The sequence below is a fragment of the Panicum hallii genome, chromosome 4 (genome assembly GCF_002211085.1).
Source record: "Panicum hallii strain FIL2 chromosome 4, PHallii_v3.1, whole genome shotgun sequence".
Lineage (NCBI taxonomy): Eukaryota > Viridiplantae > Streptophyta > Magnoliopsida > Poales > Poaceae > Panicum > Panicum hallii.
In genome coordinates, this window is record NC_038045.1 from 9445430 (window position 1) to 9468325 (window position 22896).

Below are 22896 nucleotides of genomic sequence, written 5' to 3' on the forward strand. Positions count from 1 at the left end.
CTGCTCTACACACATGAAATAACAAGGGGGTTTACACTAAGGTCCTGGGTTTCTTGCATATGAATCCTTAGAATAGGAAAACTATTCGCAGATAAGCCCTTGACTCTCCCCGACATCGCCGGTGGATCTGCTCCGGCGCGTTCTCGTCTCCGGCGAGGTCTCCGGCGAGGATGGACGGGCCCAACATGACCTACGGGACATGTAGTGCTGGTTGGGGGGTGATGTGCTCGACGAACAGGGGTAGAACATGGCCGGCGGCGAGATGTGGCGGCGGCCGTGACGGCGCGCTCGTGGTCCCGGTGAGGGGCCTGCGAACATGGAGGGACAAGGCGCGCATGAGCACCGGGAGAGGGTGGGGATGCTATTCCCGTACTCAATTTGGTCGGAGACAGAGCGGAGGGTGATGCTCGACGGTGGGATGGGCGTCGGGTTCTTACCGGCGGTGATGGCGGCCGGTGTTTTGCGGGCTACGGCGACGGAGGGCGGTGAAGGAGGGGCGAGATCGCTTCAGGGGAATGAGGTGGTGCTATTGGTGCCCTTGGTCAGGGTCCGGAGGCTCTGCAACGGTGGGGCGACGGCGAGGCCGAGCGGCGGCGGAGGAAGGGGCTCGTTGGCGCTGTGGTCCGGCAGTTCTGGTGGAGGAAGCTGGGATTGATTCGCTCAGTGAGCTGCAATGGGTCACGGCAGTGCTGTTGGTGCTTTGGATCAGGGGTGGGGAGCGACGGTGAGGGCTGTCGACGGTGGGCAGTGATGGCGGCGACGGTCCGGTGAGGAATCGAGCTCGGGAGAAGAAAGTGCCATGGGCTAGTGGTGCTCAAGTGAGTAGAGATGATCACAGGGTAGAAGCTAAGCAAGACTTAAGGTCAGGAGGGGCGTTGCACGCGCGAGCAGGAGCTGGTGACACCGGCGGCACGCGTGGCAGCACGGGCAGCGGCGGCGCGATGTGGAAGGAGCGGGGGCGGCCAGCGCGGGCTCGGGGAAGGCGGCGGCGAGGCAGAGGAAGGCACGTGGACGGGCGCAGAGCGGCGCTGAGGCGGCGGGGGTGGCACACATGGCCGGCCAGAGCAGCGGCAGCGGCGCGCGCAGAGAAACAGAGGAGGGGGAGAGGTAGACGAAGGGGGACTGGATTGCAATTTTGAGAAAAGATAGGGATCCCACTGTAATGCATGAATAACTTTTAAACCAGAGCTCAAATGAAGATGGGCCTGTCAGATCCGGGGCCGCGGGACTGTGTACATAACATAGTTTAAAGAGGTTTAAGAGATTAAGTCCGTCTTATCTCTTATTTATCTCGTTTATCTCTTATTTATCCCGTTTAAGTAGGAGATAGAGCTAACCGATATAGAGGGAATCTACTCGAGATATGTTCTGGTACGATTCCTTAGTTGGTGTTAGTTAGTATCCTTGTAACCCTGGCCTCTCGGATATATAAGGGAGGATAGGGACCCCTCTCAAAACACGATCTCTAGATCATTCTATAACTAAGGCAATACAAACCACAACAGGACGTAGGGTATTACGCACCTAGCGGCCCGAACCTGTCTAAGCTTTGTGTTCCTTGTTCCTTCGAATTCTTGATCTCGGTGTCTCCTCACCCAAAACTTACCATCTTGGGTATATCCCTCGGTGGGCAGCCGGTTAAACACCGACAGCTGGCGCACCAGGTAGGGGAACGCGTCGAAGATCCATCGGCGAGCTCGATGGCATCTTTCAAATTCACCAGGTCACTTCCCTCTCAGGGCACGACATTCTTTTTTGGCTCGTGGGTCTGCATCGCAGATGGTGTGGGCGATTTTCGGCGATTCCTCGTCGACATGAAGTCGAAGACTTCCGCTGCGGATCCCCGCAGCAACCTCGACAAGTTCATCAACGATCGCGATGACTTGTCAACCTGTGCTTCTGCGACAAAGATCGGGGTGGAGTCTGCACCAGGCTCGACTTCATCCAGTGTTGCGGCAACTTCCCTTGGGTTAGACTCGTTCCAATCTAACGATTCGCGTAACCGACCCCAACTTGGTTCACACAATCCGGCCACTGATCTCCAGGAGGCCAACGTCTCTGGGTCCCTCTCCATGCTAGAGAAGGACCTGGACTTTTTGCTCTAGGTCGGAAGGCCTGAAGCCACCGCGTGTCGGGGGGCTTCGGGTTGTTTTGGCGTCAGTGATCTGATGATCACCTCCATGCCGGAGGGGCGCATTGTGCATTGGAAGGGCATGGCACTCTCCGATCTACTCGAGGCTGAGGGTCGACTTGTGGCTCACCTCGAGCCCCTGCGCTTTCAAGAGGGAGACCGTTGGCTACCGCGGCGGAGGGGTCAACTGAACTAGTCGATGCGAGCTCTGACGAGCTCACCTCCCGCCAAGTGCTAATGGCGGAAGAAGGCATGGATGACGGTGGTTTTCCCATCGTCGACTTCGAAGTGGTCTCTGAAGATGAGGCCACTGCCAACGCCGGCGAAGAGAACGACGCCGATCGCGAGGCACGGAGGGCCAGGAACAGGGCCCGCACAATCCGGCGAAGGAGAGCCAATGAGCGTAGTCGATCTATGTATCGCGAGCTTGACCCTGAGTTTGTCGCCGTAAGCGAACGGGGTTTCAGGACCCCGGTAGCCAACATTGCCAGGGTTACGGCCATCCTCGAGCGCAGCCATGATCCGGACGTGCGTCAAGCACTTCTTTACGCGTAGGGGGCCTGGATCCAGCTGGATCAGCAAAACCCAGCTTCCACCATCAGGGAGGAGCGTGTGGGTGAGAGTCGGAGCTAGGCTCACAGCCGAACGGCTGGCGGTCGCCCTCGACTTCAGCGCAGCCACAACAACAACAACGCTCGCGGGAGCCAGGCCCCTGGCAGGAGGCAACAGCCACCTTCAGGGGGTAACCTACGGCAGGCCAATCATCGGCCTCCTACAGAAGACTTGCGCCAGCACATTAATGAAGGCCGCGATGCGCGGACTATGATCTCCAACAGGCATAAGGTACGTGAAGAAGTCGAGACTGAAGGGACTGATTGCAGTGATCATTTTCTAGCTTTCTCCGCGCGATTCAGCAGCTATAAGTACCCTGAGGGCTTCAAGCCGATCAGCATCACCAAGTACGACGGCAAGCAGGCTCCTCAGCAGTGGCTCCGTTGCTACTCCACGGCCATTGAGGCCGCAGGGGGCTCGAACATCACCAAAGTCGTCTACTTCCCGATGGCTTTGGACCCTGCGCCGCTCACGTGGCTGGAGAGCCTCAGCAACAACTCCATCGACTCCTAGGAGCGACTCAAGAAGGACGACATCATCGACTGCTTCTACAACTGCATCACCGACCTAGGCATCTACAGAGATTTTGGGCGGAACAGGCCGAAGACTGTTGCGGGCCTTCGTGATATGATGCACAATTGGTCCGAACAGGAGGAGAAGGTGCGGGAGCGATTCCCGTGGCGTCAAGATAGCAACCTGAGGCGTCCAAATGACAACCGCAACGACAAAGGCCAGCGGGACTTTTCGGGTCCACCCCAGAAACGTAAGCTAGATGATATCATCGCGGCTATGGATTGTCCTTCGCGGGGCAAGAAGTCGACAACGTAGGAGGAGTTCGAGAAGCTCCTGCAGAAGAAGTGCCCATGGCATCCAAGTGCCAACCACGCTGCCATCGACTGCTACCACCTTCGGAGGACGTTCAGCAACTCCGGTGGTGGTAAGAAGAACAAGAAGCCTGCGGACAAAGAACCCGAGGATGACAACCACGAGGACCAAGGGCGCAACCCGAAGTTCTAGGACACTTCGAAGGTTGTCAACATCATCTTCGGGGGAGATGAGGATTTTGGCACCAGGCGGGACCAGAAGCTGCTTCTTCAGGAGATCATGTCCGTCGAGCCGGCGTTACCACGACCATTCCGTTGGTCGGAGGTCCCCATCTCGTTCTCCCGCGACGACTAGTGGACGAGCTTTTCGGAACCTGGAAAGTTCCCCTTGGTCCTCGATCCTGTGGTGGCAGAGGTCAATCTCACCAAGGTCCTCATCGATGGTGGGAGCGGGCTCAAACTCATCTTCGTCAGCACTTTGAGGAAGATGGGCCTGGATTTCAAGGACATGCTAGTTCCCAGCAAGTCCCCTTTCTACGGCATCATCCCAGGTAACGCGGCACACCCACTTGGTACGGTTGTCCTCCCAGTCACCTTCGGCACGAGGGAGAACTACCGTACTGAGTTCATCAAGTTCGAAGTAGCTAACTTCGAATCTTCTTATCATGCAATTTTGGGCCATCCGGCACTTGCCAAATTTATGGCAATGCCACATTACATTTATCTACTTCTCAAGATGCCAGGGTTAAGTGGAGTATTTACTCTCCGAGGTGACTTGAAGAAGTCGTATGACTGCAATCAGGAGGCAATTCAGTACGCCTCAACTACTCGTGTGCCAGATGCTTCCGGAGAAGTACTCGCGGCCGCGCAGCAGCTCTCCCAGTCCGGGCTGGAGATTCCCTCCAAGAAGGCTAGCAAGTCAAGCATCCAATCGACTGATGATGTGGCCCTCAAGACGATCCAGCTCCAGGAGGGAGATTCATCTAAAACCGCTGTCATCGGCGCGGGCTTAGGTGACAAATAGGAACTCGCGCTCGTCAGCTTCCTTCGGGCTAACTGAGACATATTCGCGTGGAAGCTAGCGGATATGCCAGGGGTGCCCAGGGAGTTGATCGAGCATGCTCTGAATGTACACCCAAAGGCTGTGCCTAAGAAGCAACGCCTGCGAAGGTTTGCCCACGATAAGCGTGAGGCCATCAAACGGGAGATAGCTAAACTCCTCGCGGCTGGATTCATTAAGGAAGTAATCCATCCAGAGTGGGTAGCTAATCCCGTTGTTGTATGAAAAAAGAATAATGAATGGAGAATGTGTGTTGACTACGCTGATCTCAACAAGCACTGCCCGAAAAACCACTTTGGGCTGCCGCACATTGACCAAGTTGTTGACTCAACGGCTGGTTGTGTCCTTCTTTGTTTTCTTGATTGTTATTCAGGATATTATCAGATCGCGCTCAAGGAGGAGGATCAAATCAAGACTGCATTCATCACCCCGTATGGGACATATGACTACAAAACCATGTCCTTCGGGTTGAAGAATGTAGGAGGAACCTATCAGCGCGCGATCCAGATGTGCTTCGCGGATCAGCTGCACCGGACTATTGAGGCCTATGCGGATGATGTGGTCATCAGGACCAGGGATTCCCACGACTTGATTGCAGATTTGGAGGAAACGTTTAGCAGTCTACGCAGATTTCGGTGGAAACTCAATCCTACCAAGTGCGTTTTTGGAGTACCTTCAGGGAAATTGCTCGGGCTCATCATTAGCAACCAGGGCATTGAAGCCAACCCTGTAAAGATCACGGCCATCACTGATATGGGGGCTCCGGCCACAATCAAGGATGTGCAGAAGTTAACAGGTTGTATGGCAGCCCTAAACAGGTTCATCTCCCGACTCGGGGAGAGAGGACTACCCTTCTTCAAGCTCCTGAAACGCCAAGATAAGTTCCAATGGACGGAGGAGGCCGAGCGGGCCCTGCAAGATCTGAAACATCACCTTCAGTCTCGTTCGATCCTTACAGCACCATTGCCGGGGGAGGATCTACTACTCTACATCGCGGCAACAACTCATGTTGTCAGCAGTGCTATTGTAGTCGAGCGAGGCGAGGAAGGCCATGCATTTGGAGTGCAGAGGCCTGTCTACTTTGTCAGCGAGGTACTCTCCGAATCCAAGGTACGATACCCCACCATTCAAAAGCTTTTATATGCAATTCTAATCGCATCAAGAAAACTGCGCCATTATTTCAACGAGTACAAGATCACTGTGATTATGGATTTCCCGCTGGCTGATATTCTTCATAATCAAGATGCCACGGGGCGTATATCAAACTGGGCAGTGGAACTGGGGGCTTTGTCAATTGACTTCAAGCCACGCACTGCAATCAAGTCTCAAGCTCTAGTCGACTTCATGGCTGAATGGAGGGAGAATCAAGTCCCAACTCCGGTCGACAAGCCAGAGCACTGGACCATGTACTTTGATGGGTCCCTCAAGCTCGATGGCGGTGGCGCCGGAGTTCTGCTTATTTCTCCACAAGGTGAACAATTTAAGTATGTCCTTCAGATCTTGTGGGCGGTATCCAACAATGAAGCCGAGTATGAAGCCTTGCTTCACGGGCTTCATCTGGCAATATCACTAGGGATCAAGCGACTACTTGTGTATGGCGATTCTCTTCTTGTTGTGCAGCAAGTCAACAAAGAGTGGGACTGCAACAAGGAAACGATGGATGCCTATGTGCAGGAAGTGCGCAAGCTGGAAAACAAATTTTCCGGCTTGGAGGTTCATCACGTGCTACGAGAGCACAATGTTGGCGCAGATACTTTGTCCAAACTGGGGTCAACACGTGCTCAGGTCCCACCGGGAGTCTTCGTCCAGCAGCTCAAGCAGCCATCCATCAAGTCTTCTCCGCAGGTAACCATCGACGCGGGTCCCCAACAACCCGATCGAGAGGTTATGGTGCTGCGAGAGGACTGGCGAGAGGCTTTTATCAACTTCATCCGAGATCAAAAGCTACCAGCAGGAATCGATGCCACGAGCGTGCGTCATGCGCAGAAGCAAGGGTTTTGTCCTGGTCGACAGCAAGCTCTATCGGCGCGGCGCTCGGTCAGGTGTTCTCATGAAGTGCGTCACAAAGGAAGAGGGTTACGACATACTGCGGGAGATCCATGAGGGTGTCTGCGGTAACCACACAGCTTCAAGAACGCTGGTGGGGAAGGCATACAGGGCTGGTTTCTGGTGGCCCACTATAGTATCCGACGCGGAGGATCTCGTGCGCAGGTGCCAAAATTGTCAATTCTTCGGCAAGCAGTCTCATGTTCCAGCCCACAGCCTCATCACCATACTGCCATCCTAGCCCTTTGCTTGTTGGAGTCTCGACATGATTGGGCCCTTCACAACGGCGCCAGGCGGTTTCACCCATATTTTTGTGGCTATCGACAAGTTTACCAAGTGGATTGAGTACAAGCCGATAGCTAAGCTCACACCAGATCGGGTTGTTGACTTCATCTCGGATATCTTGCACCGCTTCGGCTTCCCCAATACCATCATCACAGACTTGGGATCCATTTTAAGGCCAACCAGTTCTGGGAGTTCTACGAGAATGCATGCATTGAGGTTAAATATGTCTCTGTTGCACACCCAAGGGCCAATGGACAAGTCGAAAGGGCGAATGGTTTGGTAATCGATGGCCTCAAGAAGAGACTTTATGATGAAAATAGCAAGAAGGGGGGCAAATGTATACATGAGCTGCCACATGTCGTCTGGGGACTTCGGACTCAGTCGTCCAAAGCCACAGGACAAACACCTTTCTTCCTCGTATATGGATCTGAGGCTATCTTACCGGCCGATATCATGTGGAAATCCCCAAGGGTTGAAATGTACAACGAAGGCGAGGTGGACGAGGCGAGGCAATTAGAGCTCGATTCTGTTGAAGAGGCTCGCTGCACTGCTCTTGTTCAGTCAGCCCGATACCTGCAGGGGATTCGGCGATATCATGATCGCAACGTGAGGGAGCGGTCATGGAGCATCGGTGACTTGGTCTTGCATCGCATTCAAGACGAGTCCGGCCTACAGAAGCTCAACTCAAGGTGGGAGGGCCCGTTTGTCGTCAAACAGGTTACAAGACCAGGGTCTTATCGACTACAATATCCCGAGGGCCAAGATGTTCCGAACTCTTGGAACATCCAGAACCTGCGCAAGTTTTACCCATGAGAAGATGTCCGGATATAGCTGAATCTCTGGGGGTTTAGACGGTCTCCTTTCCTCGAATCAGTTTGGAGGCTACGCACCACAAGATTCGGGTTGTAAATTTCTCTGTGAACATGCGGGGGCTACAACCACTTGCAGTATTTACATAAATCAACTTCTTGTCGTGAATTGTATGGAGGCCACGGCCACATTTATATCTTATCGATTTCATGTTTCGACGTAACCATCCGCTCCGTTCATATCTTCTATGACTCGACTTCCGTCGCGACCTTGGATGGTCGCATGCGACAGTAGTCGCATCTATCCCAACAAATCGATCCGTTCGACTGGTTTATATCCAGCTTGTTGGATGGGCTCGCGTAAAGAGCTACCACGACTACATCCCGAGTCGTTGAACTCATGGTAGTTTCATTTTTTGCCATAAACACGGCAGAACCGCGGTGATGCCCGCGTTTGCTCCCAACGAGTTCGAATCGTCCGACCGGTTCTTACCTAACTCAAGGAGCGCGCTCATATGAGGAGCGACTTCGACTACATCCAGAGTCGATGCACTAGGGGTAGTTTTATTTTTCTGCCTTAAGCACGGCAATTCCGTGACGATGCTTGCATTCTTTCCTAACAGTTTAGACCCGCTCGATCGAGTTGTGGCTAACTTGTTAGATGAGTACCTGCTTGGAGCTATGACTACCTTCCAGGTCGCTGCACCCAGGGTAGTGTCTACTACTTAGCCTTTAAGCCTGAATTCCAATTCAGCCATGGCACAAACACAAGTAGAGACATCAAATACAACATTTATACAGGGGAATGAGTACTTATTTTTTACACCCTAATCCTGCACTACACTTTGAACTATTCGTTCTGATACAGGTTGGGCTTCTAGGAGATATCTGTCAAATTGATCCTCGGTGCAGTCCGCTGCCATTCCTTGAGCAAATATTTCCAGCTGCGCATTTGGCAGGAAGGACTTCACAATCGCGAGGGCATTGCTGACGCATACGACAGGAGCCTCAGAGAGGAATTTGAGTACTTTCTTCGGGGCTTCGCGGAGTCGCTCTATCAAGGGCCGAGGGTTTGCTTTGCCTTCCTCTGGTGGATCCACCATGTCCACCAGCTCCTGGGCGGCCCCCCTGAGGTCTTCGAGCTCTTTTTGTCGCTGCTCTTTCTCCTCACCCAGCATCTTGATTTGCTGAAGGCAGTCGACGAACTGTCGTTCAGTGTCACCGATCACCTTCTGCAACCTCTCGACATCATCTGTACACCGATACAGCAGGTTCTTCATGTCAGTAAGCAGCTCTTCTTTATATATTAACATTTTCCTAAGTTCTGCGGTGCAGAGCTTTTTCAGAATCCACGACAACTTGATAAGTGTAAGTACTCGAATCAAGCAATGGCTTACCTTGGTGCGCCTTCTTTTGCTCTTTGAGCTGCTCCTGGTGCGCGTTCTTTTGTGCCTCGAGCGCTTTCTTCTGCTCCTCAAGTTGCTGTTGGAGCTCGGAGTTAGCTTTCTCGAGATGCAAGTTCTTTGTCCTCTCATCGTCGACGCGTCTCTCAAGAGCAGCGAATTCTTGGTGATCACTCACAACTTCCCGTAGTTTTTCTGATTTCTTCTGGGAGTCTGTGATCACGTCCTGCATAAAAGGGGAGATCGAGTCAAAACTATTCGACAAAGCATACCAGCAGACAAGTACTCGGGGCTTACCATGGTAAAGTCGTATAGTTCCTTGTAAGCTTTCCTGAAGCCCCTTATGTTCTCGGCTGTCAGCTTCGGGTCATCCACCAGGTCAGTGTCGATGATGTTCTTGTATCCGGGCCCGGCCTTCAGCATTTCTCTGGGACCCTCTGATGTCCCGGGGGCTTCCTCAGGCAGTGGCTGCTGGGCACTTGCAAGTACAAATGTCTTCAGCATATTGCGTCTAGGTCTTGGTGGCTAGCCGTGGGTGGTCAGATGCTCACCTGAGGCATCCGTAGGAGCGGCAACAGGGTCCTCGACTTGTTCCTCGCCACTGGCTCCAGCTTCGCCTTCTTGGAGCTCGGGGGGCGGCAAGTCGGGCAACATCGCGTCCATCTCGGGGGTTGGCTCCGCGGGCATCGGCCGTTCGGGGGCTGACGGCTCGGGGGCTGGCACAGCCATGATTGGCCCTGCGCTTGTGGACTCTTCTTGGGCCACCGACCTGGGGGCTGGGGTAGTCGAGACCGGTTTCAGCTGGAGGTCTGCGGCGCTTGCAGCTCTAATGAAGTTGAAGGCAGTCAACATACAAGTCGAAAAATAAGAACGTTTATTGTGCAACCAGAGGCAAACTTACAGTGTAGACTTCTTCTTGATGGCCCATTTCACCCGCAAGGCCCGTCGTGGCGTTACTGTTGCTGGCGGCGGGGTTTCACCAGTCAATGGCGCTGTCCCCACCACGGCGATGGTGACGGCTGCGGCGGCCGATGGAGCTGTCTCTTCTTCTTCGGGCTCGGTCTGGGAGGAAGAGACGGAAGGACTACAGGAGGATATTGTCAGCACGTCACAATATCAACATATAGCAATACAATAAGGCAGCAACAAGTACCCGGAAGATTCGATTTCCTGCGCCTTTCGCTTGCGCACTACCCGACGACCCTGCAGCACCAGCGGCAAAGCTCCAGTCAACTCCACGGCTGGCCCGGAGGGGTTGACCTGTCTCGCCTCTCCTTCAGTCTCCTCCTCTGCCTGGGGGCTCACATCCTCTATGGACTCGCTGCTGCGAAGAGCTGCAGCTATACGAGCCTTTTTTGCTTCTACAGAGGCGCTGGGGAGGAGGTGGTCTGGCCGGGGGATGTTGGGCTGTGGCGGGTAACTACGGTACAGTTCCGTGTGTCCCTGCAGAAGATTTTCAGTTAGCATGGGCAAAACAGAACCTGTTTCTAATACAAAGTAGTCGAACACTTGCCGGCTTTGGAGGCTTCTGGGCAGTGAACAGCTACGGGATATATGGGACTGCTTCCACATCCAGAAGTACTCGTCCGACTCGACGGAGTGCGGCTTCGTCTGTTAGTTCCTCTGCGCACATACGAGACGGATCTTCAGCGCCTGAGTACTCGAATCCAAATTTGTGGCGTTGTTGGATCGGCTGTACTCGGCGTTTGAAGAAGGAGAACAAATGCACTTAGCAATTTCCGAGCAAATGAACATCGCCCCCTCTTAATAGTACGGCTATCTAGCCTAAAAACCCGGTCGAGTTCTTCTCTACTCTTCTTTGGACCGGCAAAAACAAAATCCCTATGTTATACCTTTGCCTTGAGCTGTCCATTTTAAGTCTCTTCTTAGATCGTTGCGCCATTTGCTTCTTTTCAACTACTCATCTATGGACCATCCTACTCTCATAAATCTCAATGAAGCACTTAGTCCACTTATAGTTGTCATTAATTACCAAAACATAATTTAGGGGCCTAGATGCTTTCAGCTCCCGGCTAAAAAGCATTATGCACCAACTCCTCAAAAGTGTATCTCTACTCACGCCAAGACTATCCATCTATTCCCACACACATGCAAAGCATTGCAAGGAATTCAGTTAAATAAATCGGCTACGCAGGTTCATTTCATCGCAACACATCAGAGAGCAATAACATATCTAGCAAGCAATGCCTTATAGGTATTCAAATCGAAGATGGGCGTGAACCTGATGGCTCTTCGTAGTCTTTCTGGGCCTTCGGGTAGTCTTGGCCATCGGTCAGCTCCTCGTAGATGGGTCATATTCGTAAATACGTATAAGGTTGGGGACCAAAGTGCACAAAAGTATTCAAATAAGATCCAGATCACATCAAAACCTACTCTATCGTGCAGCTCGATTACTGGGCTGAAAGTGTTGGGCCGGCTCAGCTGGCCCAACAGGCTCATGGCTTGGCTTGGCTCACACGGGCTGGCTCGGCTTAGTGGCTTGACAAGCCGACTCGATCAACAGGCCGGCTCGGCTCTTTGGGAGGGTTTCAGCCCGAATCGCCCATTCCTCTCCATCCTCTCTCTGTCAAGGCTGACCCATGGGTCAGTGCCTCCCGCTGCCCACTGGTAGGCGGGGCTCGAGTGTCAGTGACACGCCGGATCCAGTGCGGCATGGTCCGGATCCCATGGGGCGCGTCGCGTGTGTGCACTTGTGTAAGTCTGTTGTGTTTGTGTGCGTGTGGTGCGCCGCATGTGCTCGTGGGAACGCCCCAAAGGGGCTGGTGCTCACCATGCCATGACGTCGTGGCACGGCCCGGTCTGGGCGCGGCCAAATGGAGGCCAAGGCGCTTCCTTGGGCGGCGCCAGGCACGCACGCGCGCGGGGGCACTCGGCACCGCCGAGTCCACGGCGGGCGGTGGCAAGGTAGGGTGTCAAGGTGTGGCCTTTCAGCTGTGCAGGGCATGAATGCTAGCTCACGCTCGCGAGCACCTGGCAGTCTAGGGCCTCGACGCCGTTGTGTGGCAGCAGCAAGGCGGGTAGAACGACGGCGAGCCGGTGCGGCTGAGCACGAGCGAGGCCCAAGGCTCGGCCTTTGGCTAGCCGCGGTGTGGTCAACGCTCACGCACGGGCCCCTGGCAGCCTAGGGCCGCGCGTGGCCATGCCATGCTCGCGGGGCACCAGCTTCCTAAGCTCGCGGCAACGACACAGCGGCGAGGTGCGACGGTGGTTGCGGGGAACGGAAGCGGCACGATGGCCTCCTGCAGACGATGGCGGCACGAAGGCGGGGCAACATAGGACGGTGGTCCTAGGCTCGTTAAAGAAGGGCTCATCGGCCTCGGCCAGCAGCAGGAGGGTGTTGGACGGTGACGACGACCTACCAGCGGTGTGGGGAAGGAACGGCCGATGCAGCGGGAAGGTGCAGCCGTGGCGAGGCGGTGTGCTGCAGGTTGCGCGGCCTCGTTGGTGTAGCCGATCGGGGCGCCGGCTTGCTGGCATGGGAGCTCCAGGGTGGCGTCCTTGGATCGGGTGGCTCATCCTCGGCTTGCTCGTTGTCGGTGGGCGATGGCATCGAGCTCCCGGCGGAGCTCCTCCCTTCTTCTCCCTTCTCGATTAGCGGTCTGTGACAGTTCGTGTACTTGTAATGCTAGATATATATTTTGTTAGTGTGAAATATGTGTTTGTTAAGTGTACAGGTTGTGTGTGTTTGTGTGAAGCTTTTGAAAATTTAAAGTGCAAGTAAAAAGGGTATTTTTGTAATTGCAGAAAAACCTAGGGTTGTTTTTGTAAAATGTATTTGGATAAGGATAATTTCGAAATAAGTGAAAGGTGGTTTTGATAAACATGTTTTTCTTACGTTATCCCTTGTAAAAATGTATGTTTATTTGAAAGTTGTATTTGAAATGTGTGTGTTGAAGTGTGTAAAAATTTTGGGCAAAGAGGTGAAAATAAGGGTGTTTATGTAATTTTATAAAAGTACAAGTCCTTTTATGCCAATGTTTGATTTACAAAAGTAACTTTCAAATTTACTCAGGACTAAAGTGTAAAAAGTGCAAGTCATCATAGCATGTCTATCCAATCATTATGACGAGTCTATCCCGTCATCGTGACGTATCATAAATGCTTGAATTTAGGTCCTGAATTTTATAAAGTTACGCTCTTTAGGACAAAAGTAATTCAAATCCGACTTTTGTTCAAAAATTCACGTGTAAAAATATAAGTTTTGAGTTTTTGAACTTGAGCCCTAAAGCAATGTTGTAGAATTTGAAAAACTCTCCAACTTTCGTTTTGGGCATTTCTTCATTAGGGTTTTAGATTGATGTAAAATTTATGTTTTATAGACAGATCCCTGCAGTTTTCTAAAATTATGCATAAGTCCTTGGGAAATCCTAGTTCCCTTCCTCCTCTGTTTTTCCTCTCTCTGTTCTTTCTTATCCTCCACTGGCGGCGCTTCTTTTCTCCTGTCTCTCTCCCTCTCTCTGGTTCCTTTGGCTGGTGCAAGCAAGCGAGCTGGCGGCACGGCTGGGCGGTTGCAGATCGGCCCGGCGCAGGCGCGCAGCTGGCGCACAAGGGCGTGCGGGCCGCGGCGGGCTCAGGCGCGGGCGCGCCCGAGGCGGGGCGGCGCCAGCGCGGAAGCCGGAGCGGCGGACGCTCGGCGTGGCTCGGCTCGGGCCGCGTCAGCAGCGCGAGCAGCGGCCAGGCGGTGCCGGGCTTAGGCGGCACCTGCGGCTCGGTGCGGCTCGGCAGGCGCGCAGGCAGCGCGCGTGGGCGACGAAGGCGCCGGGCGAGCGGGCTGGCGGGCCCAGGAGCGAGCGCTCGGGCGGCAGCGCGGGGGGAGCGGCTCGGCTCTGGCGCTCGGGACCGGCAGGTGCAGGAGCATGGACGCGGAGGCTAGCGACGGCGGGCTGGAGCCGGAGCAGGCGCTGGCGCACGGGTGGCTGCACGTGGCGCAAACGGGAGTGGCTGCGGCAGCAGGCAAGGTGGATCCAGGCGCACGAGCGGTTGCAGCTCGTGGCGAGCGGCTCAGGCGCGGTATGGTGGCGCAGCACAGGCGGGCCGTGGGAGCTGAGGCAGGACGCGCAGGTAGCGCGGGCGCGAGAGCGGAGTGGCGCCAGCGCGAAGCAAGAGCAAGCGATGCGGGCCGGGCGCGTGCGGCACCGCGGTGGCTCGGGAGCGGCGCGGGCAGAAGTGAAGGCTGGTGTTGTGGGCGCGCAGATGAAGCAGCACACGGCGAGCGGACACTGAGGCGGTTCGTGGGCAGTGCCGGAGCGGAACGTGGGCGGCGCCGAGCGGATGGCACGAGCATGCGCGCGGTGACTTGCGGAAGCTGGCGGTGTGTGCAGGTGTTGGGCGGCCGGAGCAGAACGGACCCATGGGCATGAGCAGGTAGTGCTGGAGTGCGACGTGCCGAGCAACGGCACGCGCAGGAGGAGTTGCGGTGGAAAGCTGTTGCGCGAGATGCGGGAACGCGATGGCCGTATCGAGGACGCAGCTCAGGTGTTCGACGAAATGCCGATACGCGTGGTGCTGGAGAACGCGAGGGTCCTGCTGTTGGACGAGGCCGTCAAGGAAAATGCAGCGGAAGGCACGGCCCTAATACAGGTAGACCACGGTCCTCGCGAAGGCGAAGGTGTGAGTATGACGTGGCGAATCGGAAAGAGAAGCCGCGAAGCGAAGGCAGTGGTCGGGCGTGACGAGCTCGGAGAAGATGCGGTACAGCTAGGCACGACGAGCTCCCTTCGTCTATCCGGAAGTCGAGGCGGGAGCAACGCGACGCGGGTTTGACGTGCAACGCATGACCGGCGGCGGTGATAGGTCAAACCGGATGGCGTCACAACAGGTGGAGAGGGCGGCGAAGTTACAGGACCCAGAGATCCGAGCGGAACTAAACCGGCGCGTTCGCGAGTGCGAGCGGAAGCGTTCTACCGGTGGCCGGCTCAGCTCGTGAGCAGGAAAATCCTGGGGTTCGCGAAGAAGTCGGTATAGCAAACCCATTCGGCTCCATCATCTCGTCCCATGATCCACGACATCCAGCAGTTCCTACCCTCGTTGATCGCTCAACCAACCGCCATCATCACAAATCACCGCGGGGATTACCTCTTCGGCCATTCTCTACCCACTGCAATCCCCGACAAGCTTCTTCGTCAACCACGGAATCTCGTCATCGTCGAGCTCATCTTATCGTCGCCAATCCTATTCACCGCGGGAATTTACTTTCCGCGTGTTCTCCTCCACAACCAAGGTTTGCCCTAATCCACTGAATCTTTCTAATGCCGGTGATTCCTTTGCCGGAATATCATCGTTAACTTCCTGTTATCTGTTTTTCCCGACTAGGGACTTAAATGCTTTGATTTAAAAAGTTCAAGGGTGTTCTCTATAAATTTTCCAGAACTTTCTTTATTTCAAACCAATGAACTTCTACATTTCATAGATTTTCGTAGGAAGTTCATAAAAAGGTAAAATCAGTTTTGTTTGAAATCCTAGGTCAAACCCTACAAGTTTTATGTTGTGATCTTGAGTTGAAGTCTTTGATGTATGATCTAGGTCAAATGTTAGGGAATGAATGTTTTATTGTGCCTTATATTGTATGCTTGTATTAAAGCTGAAAAATAAGCCATAGAATATATGTCTTAAATAGAGATGTGTGATGTTTAGTTAATCCTGTTATACGAATGCTTATATCCCTGTCATCAAGACTTTAACCTTGTCTTGATTGCCGTTTCCTTAAGATCCTTTTCGTAAAAGGATCCCTGTTAGTTTATGTGTTTTTGCTGCTTAGCTTATACATCTCTGCGGCTATGATTCAGCGTCGGCTATCAATTCAGCCGCTAAGCATCCGTTTCCCTTGAGTCTAGGATGTTTCTGTGTAACAGCTGTCAGTCGATACTTCTACCATCGGCTGAATAGCTGATACGGTTGTTACCTTTCTAGTATCGGCTACTGCCGATACAATCCTTTTGTTCTGTCCTACATCGACTGCACCGAGTCGATGTATCAGAGAGACACACACGATCTTAGGGTTCTTGCTATCGGCCGATCCAAGCCGATTTTAGTTGCTCTCCATATCGGTCAAATAGAGTCGATCAATCCTTAGTTTTCTCATCCTTATCCACACACTTCTATCAGCCGATTTATCGACTGAGAGATCGGCTATATATCTATCGGTCACATATCCTCAACCACACTCCAATCGGCTGTACGTCACCCAATAGTTGTACTGACGTAATCGAGTCGATACAACCACACCTAGTTACCTAGAATAACACTTAAACACATCTCAATTAAAACACAACTGCTTTAGGAATCACCCCTCTGCTGAAGTAATCGATGTTTTCATCGATCGTCTAGAAACCCGATGCACTCATTAATCAACTAAACCCTCGTTGTTTCCAATCAGCTCTGTTGTAACCCTCAACAAGTAGCTGATTCTAATTAGTTGTCCACCTAAAGCTCTACCTAAGTATAGTTTCAGATCCTTTTGGTTGTTATGTAAGTAATATGTTAAATGAATGTTGAATTGCAACTTTGTTGTAAAGTAAAATAGTTTTGTGTGCACACTTGACTGTAATGTTGCATATCATGTAGACTCAACCACTCTCGCCGATAGAATTTACCAGCTAATCCCGGAACCAGAATGAGGTTGTCCTGAAGACCCCGAGAACTTCGTCAGGGAATTCTCTGAAGGCCCGAACCAAAGTTCGGACGCTATTAACTTGACTGACCCCAGCCTCACCAATAAAGGCAAGCCCCGGACATAAACCCTACTTTACTTACACTGCAACCTATGTTATTTAGATCTATCTCTGCATTAAGTTCTTAGGAATTGTATGAAAAACCCTAGTTGCATTTTTCTAGGAACCAATGTATTGAATGTTAGCACTTGAGTCCGACTAGCTGCTATGCTAATAGGACCGGTAGAAGTCGGGTGATTTCCTGTCACTCGCGCGATATAGGAGTTGTAATGTTTACATTATTGTAATCACTATAAGGATGACGGACGGGAAGAATATAAGGTATCATGGTTGAGGTGATACCCCGTCTATGTTGTTAAAATTGGTTAAGGTCGCGGTGTGTGCCGATCGGGGTTAAGCGTTTGAAAGTACTAACCACATGCCGCGAAATATGGTAAGCGGTAAGCCTAGTAACCAATCGGCCCGAGGAGTGGACATACCTCCCACCACTCGTCTTGCTTCTTCTGGTTACTTATGTTCGACGTGTGGGAATAAGTGTTGCAAGGGCAACCAAGAGTATGGGTTTTGTAGTCGCGCTACAGACGTACGTCCTGCACTTTGGAAGTGCGTATGGTCCTGCAGTCGCTTGTGATGGACCTGTCCACGAGTCGGAATGAAAGGCGAACGGTTACTTCGGAACGACCCTTTGGTGTTCCAAGTGTGTGAGTTAGGTTTACCTTGCAAGGTTAAATTCGATTCAGAATCGTCCGCTTCTCACGATGATTGAGACTGCTTGATCCCTTTATCACACAGAGTAACAAGAGCAATTATATGATGAGTAATGCTGATGATTGATGTAAAGAGCTCTACCTTGCTTGAGTAGCTATAGGTGCTTATCTAGAATGGATAATCAACTAGAACCTGAAAGCTAAAAGTTGAAATTAAGGATCTACTCTTTGTTGCTTTTCAGCTGAAACTAAATTCGGAACCTTTATAAGCCTTCATGAGTCTAGTTACGGGCTAAAATATACCCAATTTCGGGTAAGCCTTGCTGAGTATTAGTATACTCAGCCTTGCTAGTTATATGTTATGCAGGTAATATCTTGAAGATCCTACTTTTCCCTTGCCTTGGCCCTGTGCTCTTCCAGAAGGTTGGTCCGTGGAATGGGATCCGTCCCCGACCAACATTGGTGATACCGAGTGATGTCATGCCTGGGCTTAGCATGACATCTGTCTTGACGACGTGCTATAATCATCGCGTATGTTTTTCCGCTGCTAAAAACCATAACTCTAACAGTTTGTAATGTTTTCTCTAAATTTGAAACTTCGTACTGCTTTTGGAAACTTTTGTAATGTAATTCTCTATGATGTAAAATATGATGGTAACTGTATCTCTGGACTCACCTTCGTGTGAGGTAACCTTATTTGATCCTGTGTATCGGTGGTTTATCGGGACGTTACCCGACAGGCCAAGGGATTATACCGTTTGAAGCACGTTGGAGCCCTCGGGAGTGGACTCAAGTACTTGAGCCGGTATAATTCAGGTTGGTTCTGCCACAGCTTTTCAAAAGCAGTACATTACAAACTGCTAAAGTTATGCTTTCTGGCGGAAAGGGGAAATCCCCTCGGGCTCTAGGGTTTCGCGAGGTGCGACGGCGGTCTTTATAGGCGGCTCGCTAGGGTTTAGGTTGGATCGGGTGCAAGGGACGGCGGGGATCCTTGGTGTTCGTGCCACGGACAAGTGGCGGGATCTTCACGTTGCGGCGCGGGGCACTGGCTTGGGCTTGGGTGCTCGGGCGGTCAAGGGCCAGGTGGAAAGGGTGGCGCGTGCGGTTGCGCTCCTGTGTCACATAGCGGGGGCGGGCAAGAGAAGGCGCAGAGCGGCACTGGTGAGAGGAAGAGGAAAGCTGACGAGCGGGGTCCACTCGCCAGGCTTGGTGAGGGCGGCGAAGGGGGTGAGGCAGAGGCGGTGATGGGCTGTGCGTGCTGGGCCGGTTCATGGGCTGTGCTGGCTCGGCCCAGGCGGCTAGCTTGCTGGTAGGTTAGCAGGCCGAGCTTGGCCAGTTGGGCTGACCGAGTTGGGGTTAGGTGGGTTAGGGTTTGGTCCAGGTTTTGGGCTAGGCTGAGCAGCGGTTCGGGTTAGGACCTAGGGTAGCAGGTCGGGGTAGCGAGCTGAGCCGGTTGAGGCTAGAGCGGTAGGTTTGTTAGCTTTTGAATTCAAACTCGAAGGGCACACCTCGAGTTTGAATTCCACACTATTTCAATCAATCAAAACAAATCCCAACAAAATAAACCCAAGTAAACTTTACACAAGCAACTCCGAGAATAAACTCCAAAATAACTCCAAATCCAATCACACTAACATTTCAATAATCCTTAAAAAAATTTATTTTTAGTTTACTAAGAATTTGGGATGGGAAGAGTCCGAACTTACATGAGATCCTAGCTATAAGCACAAGCACGAAAAAGTTTTTGAAATTCACAATTTTTGGACTTATAACATTCTGAAAAAATTCTGGCACGTTACATTTCATTTGCACAGGACCATATATAATTCCACAAGTGATACTTTCATGATTCATCAACCATACATGTTCCATCAATAACGTATGCCCATAAGCTAGCCTATCATAAGCAAAGAGGTTATAAAATATTGAGTCTTAATCTCTCAGATACATAAATTGACCGGTTCATTAAGTGAACATTGGACAAGCACAAGCGCACCAAGGAAATACTGAGTCTTGGCTTCTAGACGACCTGTAACGTAGGTGGAAATCATGTTGCACGTGTAGCTCGTTTGGCTCGCGAGCTGGTCCGAACTCCCTCGTTATACTAACAAGCATAAAGTTGTGCTCGGCTCGTTAGGAATTGGACCGAGCCAAGCCGAGCCGAGCCGGCTACGAGCCGGGCGAGCTAACGAGTCACGAGCATTTTTCCATCCCTAGTCATAACATACTACATTTTGCCATACATCATGTTGTTTCTGTTGTTATCCTAGCTCTAATAACAAATTCACACCTGAAACTATCTTAGACCACCTTTAAAGGTTTAAGCAGGTTGCTAACTTTAAATCATTTCACATCGTATAAAGGTGGTGCAAGAGACTACTCTAACAATTCTGCTCTTGGCACACTATCTAAGATTTTATTTTTTTGAGGTAAATATCCAAGATTTCATGGAGATGGATTATATTTAAACCGGATAATGCTTAATCGATATTCCTAGCAGCAGTGTGGCAGCTCCTTATTCTGTTGCATTATGCTTCCATTTCTTGCACGACTCAGCTCAACTTGCACTAGTTCATTCTACAGTTTTTTGGCACTAGTCACAGCAAAACGAAACCCATGAACCAAGATATCAAAAAATTTACTAAGCAGAAATCATCGAACTAAAACAAAAATATAAAAATAAAACTGGCAGGAAGATGCCCCCATTCTAGCTTCACTACAAATAAAATATGCTCAAGTAATTTTAAGCGCCTGAAATTATGCATGGTACTTTTTTTCCCCTCAGTCTTCTCTAATATGCTCAAGCGTGCAGAAGCAAGCGCGACACTACAAATAAAAATATAAAAATATGCTCAAGTAATTTTCAAACAGCGGTGTGATCCTTATTTTTGGTGAAGCTGAAATTATTTTCAAAATCGTTTGGCGAAACGTAGACATGCGGGAGAAGCTGGGCAAAGCTACGATTTTCCGCTTCTACCTAATGTAAGCCGAAAATATTTTCACCAGGTGCTTTATGGATGAGCTACTGTGAAAATATCCCTTTAACAGAGCTTCGTATGAAACTCTTTTTGAAGCTCCTGCTAAGTTGTGCCAAAACGGCTAAGGCTTCTCGCTCTATCCCTATCCTCTGTGCTTCCGATGCCTCTTTAACGCTCCTTCCCTGCATGCGCTCGAGGTGCTCCCTATTGCTGGCGTGGACGCTTAGCGCAACTCTAAGAGATTCTATATCTTTTCTTATTATTAGGAATAGAGATTTTAATAGAAAATTAATCTCTTAAGTGGTTATCCAAATATAGCCATCCTCCATTCCATATTTCTGGCTAGCCAAAGATAGATAACGAAAATAAATTTTTAGAGTATACATAAGATATAAAAAAGCTGTTGAAAGGAAAATATATAGAAAACAAATTTTACCACAACTATGTTAGCTTTGTGATGTTATACAAGTTCCAAACTTTGTGCTTATCCAACTTCTCTAGTTGCTGGTGTTTCTGAGTTGCTAAATTGCTCAGGTTGATCTTGCAGATATTATAGCAAGATCTTCTTCAAATGATAGCAATTAGATGCTTCATAAATCAAAATGCGTTGATCACATTCCCTGCAAATTTGAAATTTGAAGAAGGAACCACTCTAGCAAAATGGACATATTCTACATGTTGCGGAGATATTTGCTCCCAAACTACAAAAGGACCTAAAAATCAGTCATCTTATCTCACAGTTCCACTTCCAGTCTTCCACTAACCACTCCCCATTTGGCTCCATGCCCCTGAAATGTCCGATAAAATGCTAAGGTAACATAATATGAACACATGTAGTTAACAATGCTTTTCTATCCACTTTGAGTTAATCGGAAGATGTGTTTATTTAATTTGTTTTTGTTCTCTTTGCACAATATCTGACCTGGTGTTTTTAAAAATTAAGCTTACCACTCCTGTAATTTTTTTCCTACTATTATATCTTATAGTATATTTTCTCAAAGATTCTCTAATAGCATGGAATACTTTCTAAAAATTACAAGTATTTTGGAATTACGGTAGGGAAATTTGCAAAGACGTGGCCTTACCCCTGATTTATCATAGTATGGACAGAGAGCAATCAGATGAGCACCTCCTACTCTTTTATCCATGCTTAGCTTCGTTTCACGAGACTAGGTAGTGCTAGTCGCCTAGCCCTCTATCCCTTCGATCATGTATTTGTTTATATTTTGTGTGCAGGCAGGTGTTAATGCTTCCATCTTAACACTCCAGTTGATTTTTGTATTATGCTGACAGTCTTGATGGTTGCCATCTCAGCTAACTCCTAAGCAGTTTATCTATTTCAAATAGCATGCCCCATTGTCTCCAAAGATTTCATATTGTTTTTTGTTGAAGAAATGATTTCATATTGTTCTATTAAAATGCACCTTTGGCTCCTGCTGGTAAAGAGCCTACCAGAACTGTAGCAATGGTTGCACGTGTAATTTGTTTTCTAGAGCAGCAGGATAACTGCATATCATTGCATTGTCCCTCCGTTTCAAATATAGATTGTTTTGGCTTTTTTAGATTCATGATGTTTGCTATGCACCTATATATAACTTATATCTAGATGTATAGTAAAATCTATAAATCTAATAAAGCCAAAATGACCTGTATTTTGGAACGGAGAGAGTAGAACAGAAGGAACAGCATATAGTGCAAGGGTGAGAGCACCTATGAAAAATAAAAAAGCAAAAAGAAAGGAAAGAGACGAGGAAGAGATAGAAAGAGATCAAAATGTCTCATGTAGAAGTTCATGCTTGTTCAGCTATACTAGAGGTAGCATGGCTACCCAGATTAGAGCATGATGAACTGTGCCAAACCCACTGGCTACAAGACCATAGGTTGGGCTCCTCCCGAACAGCTAGAACACACCACTACCTGAACATCCTGGTTTCATTGTACATGTAAAATGAATATCTTTTTTTTTGAAGGGGAAACAGTAAGGGAAAACCCCTATTATGTGGTATTTACATATTATATCTTTTTAAAAAGGAAAGCTGCACAAAAAAATGTTCCAATGAAGAAAGAAAAAGGAGATGTACAAAGAGAAGCTAGCTAGTGAATGTAAGCGAGATATGTTCGTGGGAATTAGTAGATTGAATCAAGAGATATGTGGAGTGCGTGTATAAATAGGCAAGGATGACTTGGATAGGGCTTATGGAAACAGAACCCACCAAAGGAGATCCTTGCCTATCTCTAATCAATCTAGGTCTATTGGTCGGCCAGAGCCAGGGGCGCACACACACACACCTGGGCCTCCCTGGGCCTAACCACAATTATAGCACAAAGTCATTGTCTAGCAGTGAAGACT